General features: G+C 37.2%; 1 protein-coding gene across 2 annotated transcripts in view; it reads right to left on the minus strand.

Annotated features, from left to right (window-relative positions):
- SYN2 (synapsin II) overlaps positions 1-13575 on the minus strand; it is a 186922-nt gene that overhangs the window by 92684 nt on the left and 80663 nt on the right. The window lies entirely within an intron of this gene.

Below are 13575 nucleotides of genomic sequence, written 5' to 3' on the forward strand. Positions count from 1 at the left end.
CCCTGCTACCAAAACCCCATCACACAACCCCAAAACACTGGGCTAACTAATATGACCTTAAATTACACTTTTAAACCAAATTAAAGTTTATCAAGTTCTTCTCTGGGCAAGAGCATCATCTTTTTAGATGACAGACTACTGAATTATTATCTAATCCAATGCTGAGTGTTTTCAGATATGGGATGTTTGTGAAATAGAGAACACCGGTAGAGCTACTCTATATTTAAATAAAGTACTTTATATGGATGCCAAAAACCCTGGGAGATTTTAACAATTATGTATAAAAAGAACTTCATCAAGCGTAGTATTTCAGCTGGAGTCTTTTCAACATCAAGAAAAAACGAGAAAGTGGAAAAAAGGTATTTTTGCTCTTATTTTAGCTAGCTGGATTTACTTCTCATTTTCAAACTTTGTATCTTATTTTCAGCTCAGAGAGAGATATTCTCAGGTCCATATATTTATGGTTTTCAGATGATTTTTTTAAAAGGAAGATAGTGCGATTTTGTAACATTCTTTGTAATGTCATCTCTTCTCTTCTACTAGGGATTAAATGCTTTCACATCTTGGCCTATAGATTATTCCTCCAAAAAAGAACAGGAGAGCACCAGCTGCACTTTTTCTCCTCTCCAACAAAGTATGGTATGGATGAGAAGAAATATTTAGTCAAAAAAGACACTTAGTCCCTTTGATTTCATATAAAAGCTTTATGGGGTTTCATTACACTAAGAATGGAACACTATAAATTTGACTTCATGGTCTACTGCAATCAAGCAGTGCACAGTTACAAAAAATCACTTTGCCAACTTCATGAAGATTTGAATAATGACTTTGCTTATCACTTTAGATGAGTTAAAATGTGCTTAATTACATGCATGCCATCCCTGAAACACTCAGATTTCTTCCTGAACAAACTGCACAAACTTTTTCCTCAAAGATAATTAGAGATCTTCTTTAAAATTAATTACTCCAGATGATGCTTTATGTCACCTTTAATTCCAGCAAGCTTCTAATCTCTCTCACCAGACTGAAGGATATATATCATTGTCCATTCCAGTGGAGAATTTCATGGGATGTTGAATAAGATTTTCATACAACAGACTACTTCACATTTGCCTGTACAGTTGTTCCCTATCAGGGAAGTACCACTGAGCTCTGTGTCATAAAACCTTGTCTGTCAGAGATTTTCCTTCATTGTGAGTGTTCATTATCTCTGCTTTTTACAAGTTAAGGCTTGCTTCTGCTGACAGTGGAAGAACTCCAGCCAGCCATCTAATACGTCACGGTAACAACTAAAATGATCACAAAATTCTCTGGATAGTCTATTTCACCAAACCAGACAAGCTGGCATTCTCTAGGACTAGAGAAAGAGGAAAATTTTGATGGGTGAACACTTTTTGAATCCCTCTGTCATAAAAAAATGGTGCTTTTAGCTGTGATTTAACTTATCTTTGACTGCTCTATGGTGTGGCCACATCTACAGAGTGAAGAAGTTCCATGCAATACTAGTTTACTTCTGGATTTCCATATATAAATTTGCCTTTTACCAGATGTATTAAATGTGTATCAGTGTTTGTGGCTGAAATTGCTAAAATAAAATTTCTAAGTTTCTGATATGATCTCAATATTCAGTATCGCTGCCAGCTTTCTTTGAACATGTATTACTTAAAAGCAGATGATGCAAAACAGTTTAAAAATTGGGTTGTTATGCCGATCAAACATTTAGAGTAAAAGTTTCATCCTACTGTATACTTAAAGCATTCCTTCGTAAGACTAAGAATTGATGAAAGACAGCTTTCCATGGAAATGCTGTTGAGGTTCCTAGTATTTCTCTGTGAAATGCACAGTAGAGTAAATTATGCCTGAATATGTGTATCGTTACATGTGAGTGCGGCTGGGGGCCTCAGCAACTGGATTTTCCCTTTGAATATACAAAGGGAAGCTCCCTTTTCCCTTACAGTGACCTGCTGAGGTCTCTTGTAAGGTCTGTAGGTTACAAAGCTGAAAGCTGAGGATGGTTTGTGCTACATTTCTATTATAGGAAACCAACAAAGAAGATGACACATTGACTTTTTTATCCCTTTCAGGTAGCACTGTGAAAAATGTCCTGAAGTCCTTTTTTAGGCTGAAATGTCCATTTCTAGGCTGAGGTTCTGAAATGTGGCTGATCATTCCAGAAAAACATGATTGCCTTGTAAGAATAAGAGATGTTCAAAAGCACAGACTGAGTACCATTAGCACAAACATATCAGGGGTCCTTGGTGGCCAACAGATTAAGACACAAACATTGTAGACCCTTCAGAGAGAGAAGAAATTAAGCAGCTGTGTGGAAGGAGCTAGGAGGGTACATTTGACACATGTACTCTGTGCAAGTCAATTGACTTTAACCAAGATTTTTCACTATGTCTGTACTTTAAACACAGTTCCTGTATTTCTTTTTCTTTTGATTTTATTTTTCTTTAAATTACTACTACCTGGGAAGTAACTGTCTTACTCTTCTTATTGTCTTCATAATATTTGCTCTTTGTTGCGATTGGCCTACATATCTTCTATTATTTAATGTTTACTGAAACATTAAATACTTTTCCAGAAGTCTGAGTCCATACACATTTGATTTGCTATTTGATACCTCATATGAGAATCAAGCGGAAAAGACTGCTGACTGTAGCTTACATACCTCTTTCTGTCAGCAGGAGCTGACGACAACTTAATGAAACTATTCAAACTTTCAAAGTCAATTCAAAGTTTGACATGGCAACTGAACAATGAACCATCGCCTACAAATCAGTTTGGGCACATCAACGGAATACAGAAAAGATGGGAACTGACAGAAGAACTTGATGTTCCTCCAGTAGATTTCCATTACTACAATGCAAAGCCAAAGACAACGCAGTTGGACTATGACTGGAAAGATAACTTATACGGACCCTGCATCATAATTCAAGTGGTAGTTTTATAACACAGACGAATTGTTTCCTAACCCTTTGGCAGCCCAGCCTCACACGAGAACATGGTGATGATCTCTGCCTCGCCAAGCTGAGCTGCAGACCCCCACTGCGTTTTTTATTCAAGCCCTGCGGCTTGACCCATCCCTCTGGCGCTAGCAGTATCTCTTCTTTCCACCTTTGACTACAGCTGATATTTCCTCACCTTCTTTATCTTCAGCACCCTCCTTACCCTCTGGGGTGCTTCTCTGCATCTACTGAGGTGGAGTTACTAAGCCTGTGTGGATTGTGCTCACCCTTCTCAGAACCATTTGCGTGTCTCTGCTCCATGTTACCCAGACTTTCCAAAGGCATTTATTTGGCTTCTGCACCTCTCCTGCAGCATGAGTACTGCAGCCTGTATTGTCTCCGAGAGGCACATCTCTCCAATTGCTAATCACTGCTGCAATTAACTGCTGGAATATTTTCACATCTCTCCAATTGCTTCTGATGAGATATACAAACCATTAAGAATTTCTACAGGGTGCAAAAAAACAAGCCTTATATAAAAACCTCATGCCCTTGGAAGAACTGCCTGCAGAGCTCCCACTTACAAATTACCAGAGTGCATCCATGAGAGGAAAAAAAAAAGTTTCCTACAACAGTTAGAAAAGCAGGATTTAAAATAAAAAAAACTAGAAGAGGATCACAGTCAGAGACATAAAAACATTTCATCTTGGCTTGCAAAGTTGGGTAGCAAGGCATCTGGCAATGAGAAACATCTTGGCTAATGAAAGAGGCAGTGACAAAACGTGTAAACAGTGAGGAAAGTGAGATTTAAGGAAGATATGCAGATTAAAATGAAGGAAAAGTAGCCTATGAGCATAAAAGGCAGAAAACAGCTCAAGACATTTTTGTTAGAAAAGAATTAGTGAAAATTAGTACCATAAGGCCTAGATCAAGAGGCCTTCTGGAACTTTTTATTTCAGAATGAAAAGTTACAGAGGGAAAAAAGAAGTTTATGGAACTGAGTCATTCAAATAAAAGCCATGAAGACTCCTTCTTGGGTGCACTTGGCAGCAATGAGAATGTGCAGTTTATTCCACTATTATGGGAACATCGAGTTCAGTGTCCTGTTCAAGGAAACATATGTGCACCTGTGTATTTTAATGGGGCTTGGGCATGTGCTTAACCACTTCTCAAAAGGGTTTGGGGCTCACTATAATAAAAAGAGGTTTTATTGTTTTGGGGGCTTTTTTAGAGATACTAAGATCGTGAGACTTTACAGTTAAAATAGTAAGTTTTTATAAAGATAATTAATTCAATGAAACTTCACAGTAGAGGAAGAAATCTATCTTTTAATGCAAACTGGTTTTGCAGATACAGCCCTCCCATATTCATTGTTAAGCAGTCTTGTAGTTAATGAAATTTTGGGCTGGTGTTCAGATGTGTCTGTATGAAGTTATCTTCAGGAAAAAAGCATTATTTATGTACTTAACCATTGAAGTAAGAATTAAAGCCCATTTTAAAGCTAAACATATGGTTAAAATAATTTTTTTTTCTTTCTCTTAAATTGTACATAGATGCAATCATTTGCACCTACAACTTTGTTCACAGAATTCAAACTCAGTCAAACTGGGCTTCTTACCCGCATGGACTTTTCTGTCCTGAGGTCCTTCCTCCATTTCAGCAAGATAAGGAAATCTGGAAAACTTTTTCTCAAATTATCCACGAAGCTTGGCGAAGCTCAATGATAGAATGCCATTCCTCAGACAAGACCAGCCAACACACTCTCTTTTAAGCCCAGCACAGAAAGTCAGAGGACTTCTCTGAGATGGCTAGCATCCAAACAGAGCAATACTTCAGAGCATTTTAAACTGAGCCATAAACTAAAGAAGATACTTCACAGAACAGGTGTGTTAGTTACTACACCTCATAAAAGAAACGAGTACATTTGGCATCCATTTCAGATGCGAACTGGAGCTAAGAATAGAAGCTAAACATAAAGGAACGACAGCAAGGAAATCAGACAGCAACAGCAGCACTGGTGGGAGTTTTGAAGGTAATGTGGGAGAACAATACTTATGTAGAAGGAGAGAGGGGACAGGAAGGAGTGAGGATTGCTATGGGGGAGCCAGGACAATGGGAGGGATTTTCCTGGATGGGTGACAAATTCCTTTTTCAGGAAGGGGAGTCTAGCTCCCCCTCTGCCCTGATTCTCCTCATCACTGAGTCACCATGGTCATATATAAAAGAAGCAGATATAATCTCTACCTAGATTTTGGCTGGAAAAAATTATCTTCTAAGGTACTTTAATGGGGAATATAACACACAGGTTTCCTTTTTAATTAAATATTAAGATTTGACAAGAAATCAAAGTTAATTTTCATAACCTGGCCTTCAGTTATGGATATTTGCCTTAAGCAGGCACAAAAGAGGGCTTTTCGATTTCAGTACTGTAGCAGAAACAGCAGATAATACAAAAGATATGAATGACAGCTTTACAGTCCTGGTTTTCAGATTAATCTTACAGCCTTTATTTAAACAGTTTCTTTCAGTAGAAGCTAAGAAATGGTTAAAAGTCTGTTTCAATTTTCTGCCACTAGAAGTGTTCAATGCAAGGAAAGTCTGCAATGGATGTCAGGAGTTCCCACTGCTGCTCTTCAGTGTGGAGAAGAACAGGGCAAAGTGACAACAACCTACCACAGAATTCAAGAATGCAGTAAAAAAAATAAAAAAAATCTTAGTCTACTTTTGCATTCAATTAGCCTCACCGCAGTAAATGCTGGTCAAAGTAAAATATAGATATATATGTACACACTCAGTTTTTATATAAAGTTTTTCATTGTTCAAGCAAAGGTTGGCAAATACAGAGCTGTGAGAATTACTTGCTGTATGGAACAGAAAACAAATCATCACCATGCTGAGGTATATTGATTACTTAAGGGCGTCTGCTTTTTTCAAAGAATTTCAAGTGAGCTTACATATTTTAGGAAAGCAAAATCATTAAGCAAGACTGTAATATTCCATTTTTATTTCAAGAATAGATTAAACTTAAAATAGCTCTATAAAGAGGTGCAAAGAGGAAAACACACTGCTAGGTTTAATGTATTTAGATTTCTTTTTTATGCATTTAAATGAATAATTATTTATGAACTTTGCTCCAATTTAATGTTCAAACTTGCTAGTAAATTGTCTTTTGACCAAAAAGCTTAAAATGTTTTCACCTTCCTTCTGACTCAGTTTTGTGAGTTTACTTTCAGCTCTCACACTACAAATCCATCAACATGTTTTGCTTTAACCAGCAGACTGAGCAAACAGGCCAAAATATTCATTGGCTGACAGAGAATTAAACTGCAGTTTTTTATGCTTAAGAAAGTTCTGCTCGGATCAGTGCTGGAAGAGTATCACACGTGGACAGTTTGTTCTCTGGCTGCCCTATAGATACACAGACCTCTGCCTTCGCCATGTCTGTAAATCCAATATCCTTCATATGAATAAAAGCTACAAAACTGGTTTTAGAAAGACCTCTACCATTCACGTAAATATTTGCAAACAGGCAAACTGAATTTGTTATGGAGATTGCCACACATTATCACATGAAGCTGTTCAAACTTTACCACCCATGCGATTGTGTCCAGTGTCTAAGAAAGCAACTCGGCACTGCTGGAGAAAGGGACAGACAGCACCTGGCTTCCAGTCCTGAAGCGAAAGAAAGGAACTGGTCTTGCTACAGTAGCTTCCGAAAGTGGAAGGGTAAGAAAAGGCCACTGAACAACCTCTTTGGGTGGGCTCTGGCTGCCCAGTGTCCCATCTTCATCTATCAAGTAGAGCAATCTTGCCAGAATGGTTGAAGCAATAAGGAAGTTCAGTGCTGGCTCCAGGTTTCACCTAATGAAATATATAAAACTATAGCCACTGACTAAAATACAGGTCTTAACATTTCTAACATTTGTAATGTTAACAGACCTTAAATTTGAATGTCCCTAAACGACTTCCCTATCTGAGTTGAAGCCAGACTGCAGGTATGCATTCTTTAGCCTTGACCTTCAATAAGATCCCCTCTGGTATACAGAGAAGTGCAATAACTAGGCAAATTCTAGCCCATTGTTCAGCGTTATTGTACAAATCTTATTTTTGGTTAATGACCACAGAATTTTCTTACAGTGCAAGAAATATTAAGTAAGAAATTTATAATTTATTTCTCTAGAACAGACATGGAATAGCATTGAAAGGTCTTGTAGATTTACAGTTAATAGGTTTTCAAAAGACTTTTCTTCTTGCATACATTCATTTTATTTGTTACTCATTCTCCAGAAGATACTTTGACACAATATTGAAACTCATCTGGGTGGTTGTGTCTGCCTATTAGCATAGCTTCAATAATTTGTGTCAACAGGAAGCTGGAATGAACAGAGCTCATTTCTTTTATATGTTCCTCCCTGCAGAGTGCCTACAAGTTTCCTGCCTGTGCCCCAATCTGTTGCTCAAGATTATTAAAGTACAGCTTGAAGGGGGAAAAGCACAAGAGTGCAACTTCTAACAGCAACACATGAAGGAGGAGAAAAGCAGGTGAGGGAGGATACTATAATACCATCAGAAAGCAACAAAGGGCAATTAAAACAGATCTTCCAAAGAAAGCAAGGTAATAATAGAGAAATGAAGCGTTCAATAAGGGTAGAAAGATGAAGACAGATCAGTAGAAAATCATCTGCAAAAGAAACGCAAAGCAAAATACAGCACGTGAAGGCATAGAATTATATAAGATTGGCAAAAGGAGCAAAAAAGAAAAATGTCAACAAACTTGCAGAAAAGTATTTGGCTGTCCGCTCACAAACTGTAGGAAAAGAGACAAACAAGAACTGTGAGATTTACAATACTACCAAGTGTGACAAAAGGAAAAGCCATAACCAGCCTTCCCTCAGAATGATTGCAGATGCCTTCCCTCAGAATGATTGCAGATGAGCAAGGAAATAAATTTTGGCATAACAAAGTGTTCTATGGCACTTCTCTCCCATTTAAAACCCTTAATAACAATAAATTCCTACAATGAAGCAGACAAAGTCCCAGTGATCTTTGGAAGATGTTTCAGTACAAGATGGGTTCACATCTGGAGCTCTATGTAAAAAATGCCAAGATCTTTCAGCTGTCTTTAAAAATAATACCTGCGTCTCTGTCTTCTGGGTCTTAATTCCACTCTGCCAACTTTTGACCAGAAAACAGTTCCCACTTTTTTCCTTTATTTCCCACATTACTGGACCGATAGAGCAGTTTGTCACTATGCCAACAGAGTTGACTTCACTTGAGGCCAAGCCTGCTCAGCACCCAGCTTTCCCATCCACGCAGTGACAGACGTCTCTTCACAAGCTGCTACAGCTATGCCGTAACTTGACACACTGCGGTGGGCTTTCTACATCCCCTCCCCAACTACATCGAGTCAGTAGTTCAAGCTAAATACAGACTCTTCCACCAGCATGGCAACAGCTAACTAAGGTCACAGTGCTCACAAAGGTTTTTTTGGAGACCCATTATTACATTGTAGGTTGTGCCATCTCCTTCACCAGAGTAAAAGTGTAATTAAAGTCTCAGTAGATCCTTGAAGCCTTCTGTACCAACCACTGTTACGTAGCCTCCCAAGGCACACTAACAGGAGAACAGATCTGTGGCCAGCTACAGATGCTGCTGTTTTCCCTCTGCAGTAAAGAAACCAGAACTGCTATCGTGGAATTGGACTGATTTTATGAGAATTTTCTTTCTCTTCAGTCATATACACTTCGTCTATACAATTGCAGCAATTCTGTAATCTCTGCAGTGTTGAAATGCTTATCACTATCGGAACCTAGAAGTAGCAATCCAGATACTATAATGCATGTAATTAGTATGTCACAGTCCAGGTTTAACTGAAATAAAGTGTTCTATCTATAGCAGCCATAGACATTGAACCTTGCAGTCCCTGACAAGTAAGTCAGAGTCTACAGGTTCCCTGTACTCCAATTAACTCTACCTCACTGCATAATTCCACTTACTCGCAATCTGCTATACACAGTATGAGTGAAGAGCTAATAATCTGTGGTATTCCAAGACTGCACCCCTATCCCCAGTATTTGCAACCGAAGCTAAAATCAAGAGCAGGGTTCCATTGATGTAAACACTTAAGCATGCAAATTTCATGTAAATCTTAACAGGAAGTATGCAAAAGGATACATGTGGGACAGAAGAAATTTTTTAAAACTTCAACCCAATACACTGGAAAAATTAGATTTTTTTTTTTTAAATATTATTTCCCCAGTCTGAATCATAAGCATGAGATTTTACCTATTTTACCGAGCACCGTCATTATCATCACATTTTCAAGTTACTTCTGGCCTCTGCAATTACTTCACTTACCTACATCATGTACTATCAGAAAGATTACATACAATCTCATAAGCCTCAGTTAAGGAATGTCTCACTTATTTCTTGAATGACATTTTCTAAAGGAAAAGAGAGATAATAAAATATCCAGATTGTTACTTTAAATAACATCAAATCATAACTTGGGGTAATTAATTATGCTCTTTTTTCTTTTTACTATTATAGAACTTTCATAAATGCTTTACAACAGGTTCTGTGCACCATTAGACATGAGTAAAATTATAAGATGGATCATGAATCCAACAAGGAAAGTATAGATTTTTGCCTCACCTTAACTTCATGTAACTGTAAATTTAACTACGTAAAATTTTTGTCTCATTTGAATGGGACAAGTCATGCACAAAACTATTACTTCGCAACATGACAATGCAATGAAACATTCCAGCGTAGTAAGAGAGGGCATGAACCTTAAAACAGTTCCTCCACAGCTCTGCATGCACTCAGTAATAAAGAACTTAGTCTTTATTTATAAAACTTATGCTTTCCCCCTAGGTAAGTAGCTTTCTGACATTCTTACTAGCATTTAAGTGAAATCCATCTCACAAGCCAGGATCATGAATTTTTCATGAGGTAGGTAGTAAGTATTATCACAGAAGTGAAATAACAGGAGCACTGTAATAATCCCAAATCATTAACATATTTCAGTATGCAAACATTTCACCACACACATTCCTTTCAATATTTTCTTTGCCATGGTTGCAAGCATCCCAACTTTTCAAAGGGTTATATGCTTCTTTGAACTTTTGACATGCATTCGAAGGAACTATATATGTCCTGGAAAACACAAGCTTTAAGACTTCTTTTCAGAAATGTTTTTAGTATGTTCCTGGCCATCTTCCCACCACACCCCCATCTTTCAATAATATACCTCAGATCAAATACACATTTGCTGACTGTCTATTGGCAAAGGCATAGAAAACCATGTTTGTCTGCAGACACAGTACAAAAAGAGTTCTGCTGAAAAATTAAGGGCAGGTGCTTCAGTCTCTAATGCAGGGTATCAGTCTGCCCTCAGGGTTGAAGAGAGATGTTGTGCATCTGGAGCTGTATGTTCTTAAAAAAAAAAAAGCAATGACCTAATACTTTGAAGAACAGTAATTTAAAAAACAAAAACCTTTTATGTTGGATTCTAACTCTCACACTTTTACAACTAGTCTAACCTTAGTGACTTCCTCTCCTAGCAATTCTATACTACTGATTTTACACTGATGTAAGTAAGATCAATTGTCCATGACTAATTCAAATTTTTTCATCCCTTAAAGGTCCATTCCATTGGACACCCTATTCCTTTGCCTGCTGTTAGAGAAATTGCAGTTCACTTCTGCCACTCAAGTTTTACCTGCAGGAAACTCAATCTACTTCTCATGAATTAATAAAGGTTGTTACTTATGGCTTTATCTAGAGTTCTGCTTTCTAATTTCTCGTAAGGCTTTTTGAACTTGCAATTTTTATAGAAACAGTTTTCATACAAATATCAGGTCATCTGTGTTAACAAAGGAATTGTCCAGAAAGGCATCCTTTACATGCTATGAAGAAAGGGGGCTAATCGATGGTACATCGAAGCACATCCTTGCTTACTTGCACTACTACAAAACTGACGTGGACACCCATGACTGCTGAATGTGCTTTCTGAAATTCTTTCTGACAGTAAGATGTACTTTATGAAAAGATACTTATGTGTATGAAGTGGAACCTACTTTTCTTTTTATATGAATGTTAAGATGACAAATAATATAAAATGTAATCGTAATTAGAGTGTATTCTAGTATTTAAGCCATGATGAAAAAGACAAATTTAAATAAGAAAATGGTCTTAACTGCAAACATACAATTTCAGTTTCACCCAATCATCAAGTTCTGTATATAAGAGATTAGACTGGCAGGTGGTTCAATACTTTTAGTCAGTGCTGTAAATGTTGAGCTGGTTTCCGATCAAGGAACTTGCAGAATAATTCTGCTAGTTTTTTCTAGTTACAGTTTAACTAAGTTTGTATCACTTCAACTTAAAGATCCGTCATTTTAACAGTGGGGAACACTGCTTGATTCCCTGGCCTAAAGTACATCTAGGAGCACGGCATGGGCATCAATGGGTTTTATGCTTAATGCCAGCATGCAGCAACAGACTGGGCAGCGCACCCCAAGGCATCCAAAACTAGACTACAGTTTATGGCAGGGATTTCACGTAGGCAGGGTAGCACGTACGAGTTAGGTGTAATTGACCAAGCTAGAAGATAGTATTAGCAAAACCAACAGTCCCAGATTTCTGTTGCATTATTTGAACATTCATGAAATTGGCTGAATCAAAGCACTGATAGATTTTTACCCTCAGAGTATTTATTCTGGGCATGGGTTGAAACAGGTTTGCGTGACTTCCTCCAGTATTTAGCTTTCCCAAATCTGATGAAGTTTTCATGATGCTCTGGGATGATTGTGGTTGCCTCTACATCTCCCACCACCACAAAGAACAGAAGTCAGGATATTCCAAGTTAAATGCCCAAACAACCCCCTTATGTTTGTACAGAAACTATTTTTGTGCTCAAATTAAAAGTCCACACCCCTAAGTAGGATCCAGCTAAAGCAGAAGTGCCACCGCACGAATGCTGCCTACGCCACCTCACTGTCCATGGACTCGCAGCGCGGGGCATACGCTCAGGCCCTGCTCTATTGTGCACCTTAATTAAAACAACTTCAGGGAACTACAGAAGATAACTAAAACATCAGAGAAGCTAGTTTGAAGCAGGAGACCTGTCTGACAGTAAAATTTCTCTAGAATATTTATTTCTGAGAGGAAATATCTAAGAGATGTGAAATGGACTCTTGTGAGGCTGTGCAAAATTTGAGTATTTCAAAAAAAACATCTTGGCTGACAGATGCAGAAGTGGCAAGGTAGAAAATCTCAAAGGGAAAAAAATATCATTCTTCTCTATAGTCAAATAAAATAAGATCAGGTGAAAAGTATTTTAATTTCATTCTTATCTAGGCTGAGGCAAACTACACAAATTTCAGCCGAAATGAGAATTTTTGCAAAAAACAAAGATACAGATATGGCAATTCAGAGGACAGGCATTTCATCATGAACTGTTATGTCACACCCTCAAAAAGCTCTACCATAATTCAAGACTATATTTAAATTATTTTAACTCTAAATTCAAATAAGACCTTATAAACGTAATACTTTATTATTTGTTTGCGAGGTGCATTGTATGGAACAAAAAAAGATATGCAACATGACTTAATTCTTTTACACACATAACCTTATATTTTGCTTTTGCTAGTCTTCCAGTTGTTACAGTAAATATTCCTACAACTCCCAGTTACTCCCAGTTATTATTTTACGAGTGAAAAATTAGCACAGAAATTTTATGTGCCACAAGACCATTTGTAAGAAATACCTTTATCAGTTTGGTGGAAGAACAGCCACAACTCTAATGCCACCAGAAGAACATTAGAAGGAGGAATTATTAATTTACTTTTTATTGCATCATTATTGCATATAAATACTACTGTTATTGTTTCTCCACCCAGCTTTATTGCATACAATGAATCAAAGCATTAAGAAATGTCACACAGCATAGAAAATGTAATGTATTAAAATAATGGATTCAGCAATGTACAATATGTATTCTGAGAAGTTATAAACGCTCTATCAATTGCTTATTCCCCACTGTAGTTTACTGCAACATAGAAGTGTAATAAAATTAGCCGCAAGAGGTATATGTTAAAATCTGCTGACAACTTTTTGGAGAGATTTTCATAGTAAGTGTGAAAAAATAGACATCTTCAATGCAATAAAAAGTATTACAGTAAAATTTCCTTTGATGTGAAAAATACTGACAACTATTCTTTTCTCACCCAGACATCAGAGGAAAAAATTATGAAGCTTTGGCTATTTATAACAAGTGGTATTCTTTAAAGTTTCATTGGGTTTTGGACTACTGAATATATCTATTATAGGAACAGTGACTGCACCATTCGTAATCATCTTTCACAGCACCACATTTTAACTTGTTGCTACTAACGTTTAGTTCTCTATGAACCAAAAAGATCACCAAAAAATGATGAAAAACTGAACTGGATTCTACATTAAAACTGGCAATATCAGTGATTCTCCACTGTACCTCATTACTCTAGATGTACTGAAAAGACTAACTCCTACCCCATATGCACAGGATTATGAAAAGAGCTTTCAAATGAGGAAACTAATAGCTTCAGATTTCCTTGCTAAAGCATAGTCCCAAAAA

This window comes from Haliaeetus leucocephalus, unplaced genomic scaffold (assembly GCF_000737465.1).
Source record: "Haliaeetus leucocephalus isolate CR32 unplaced genomic scaffold, Haliaeetus_leucocephalus-4.0 Scaffold984, whole genome shotgun sequence".
Lineage (NCBI taxonomy): Eukaryota > Metazoa > Chordata > Aves > Accipitriformes > Accipitridae > Haliaeetus > Haliaeetus leucocephalus.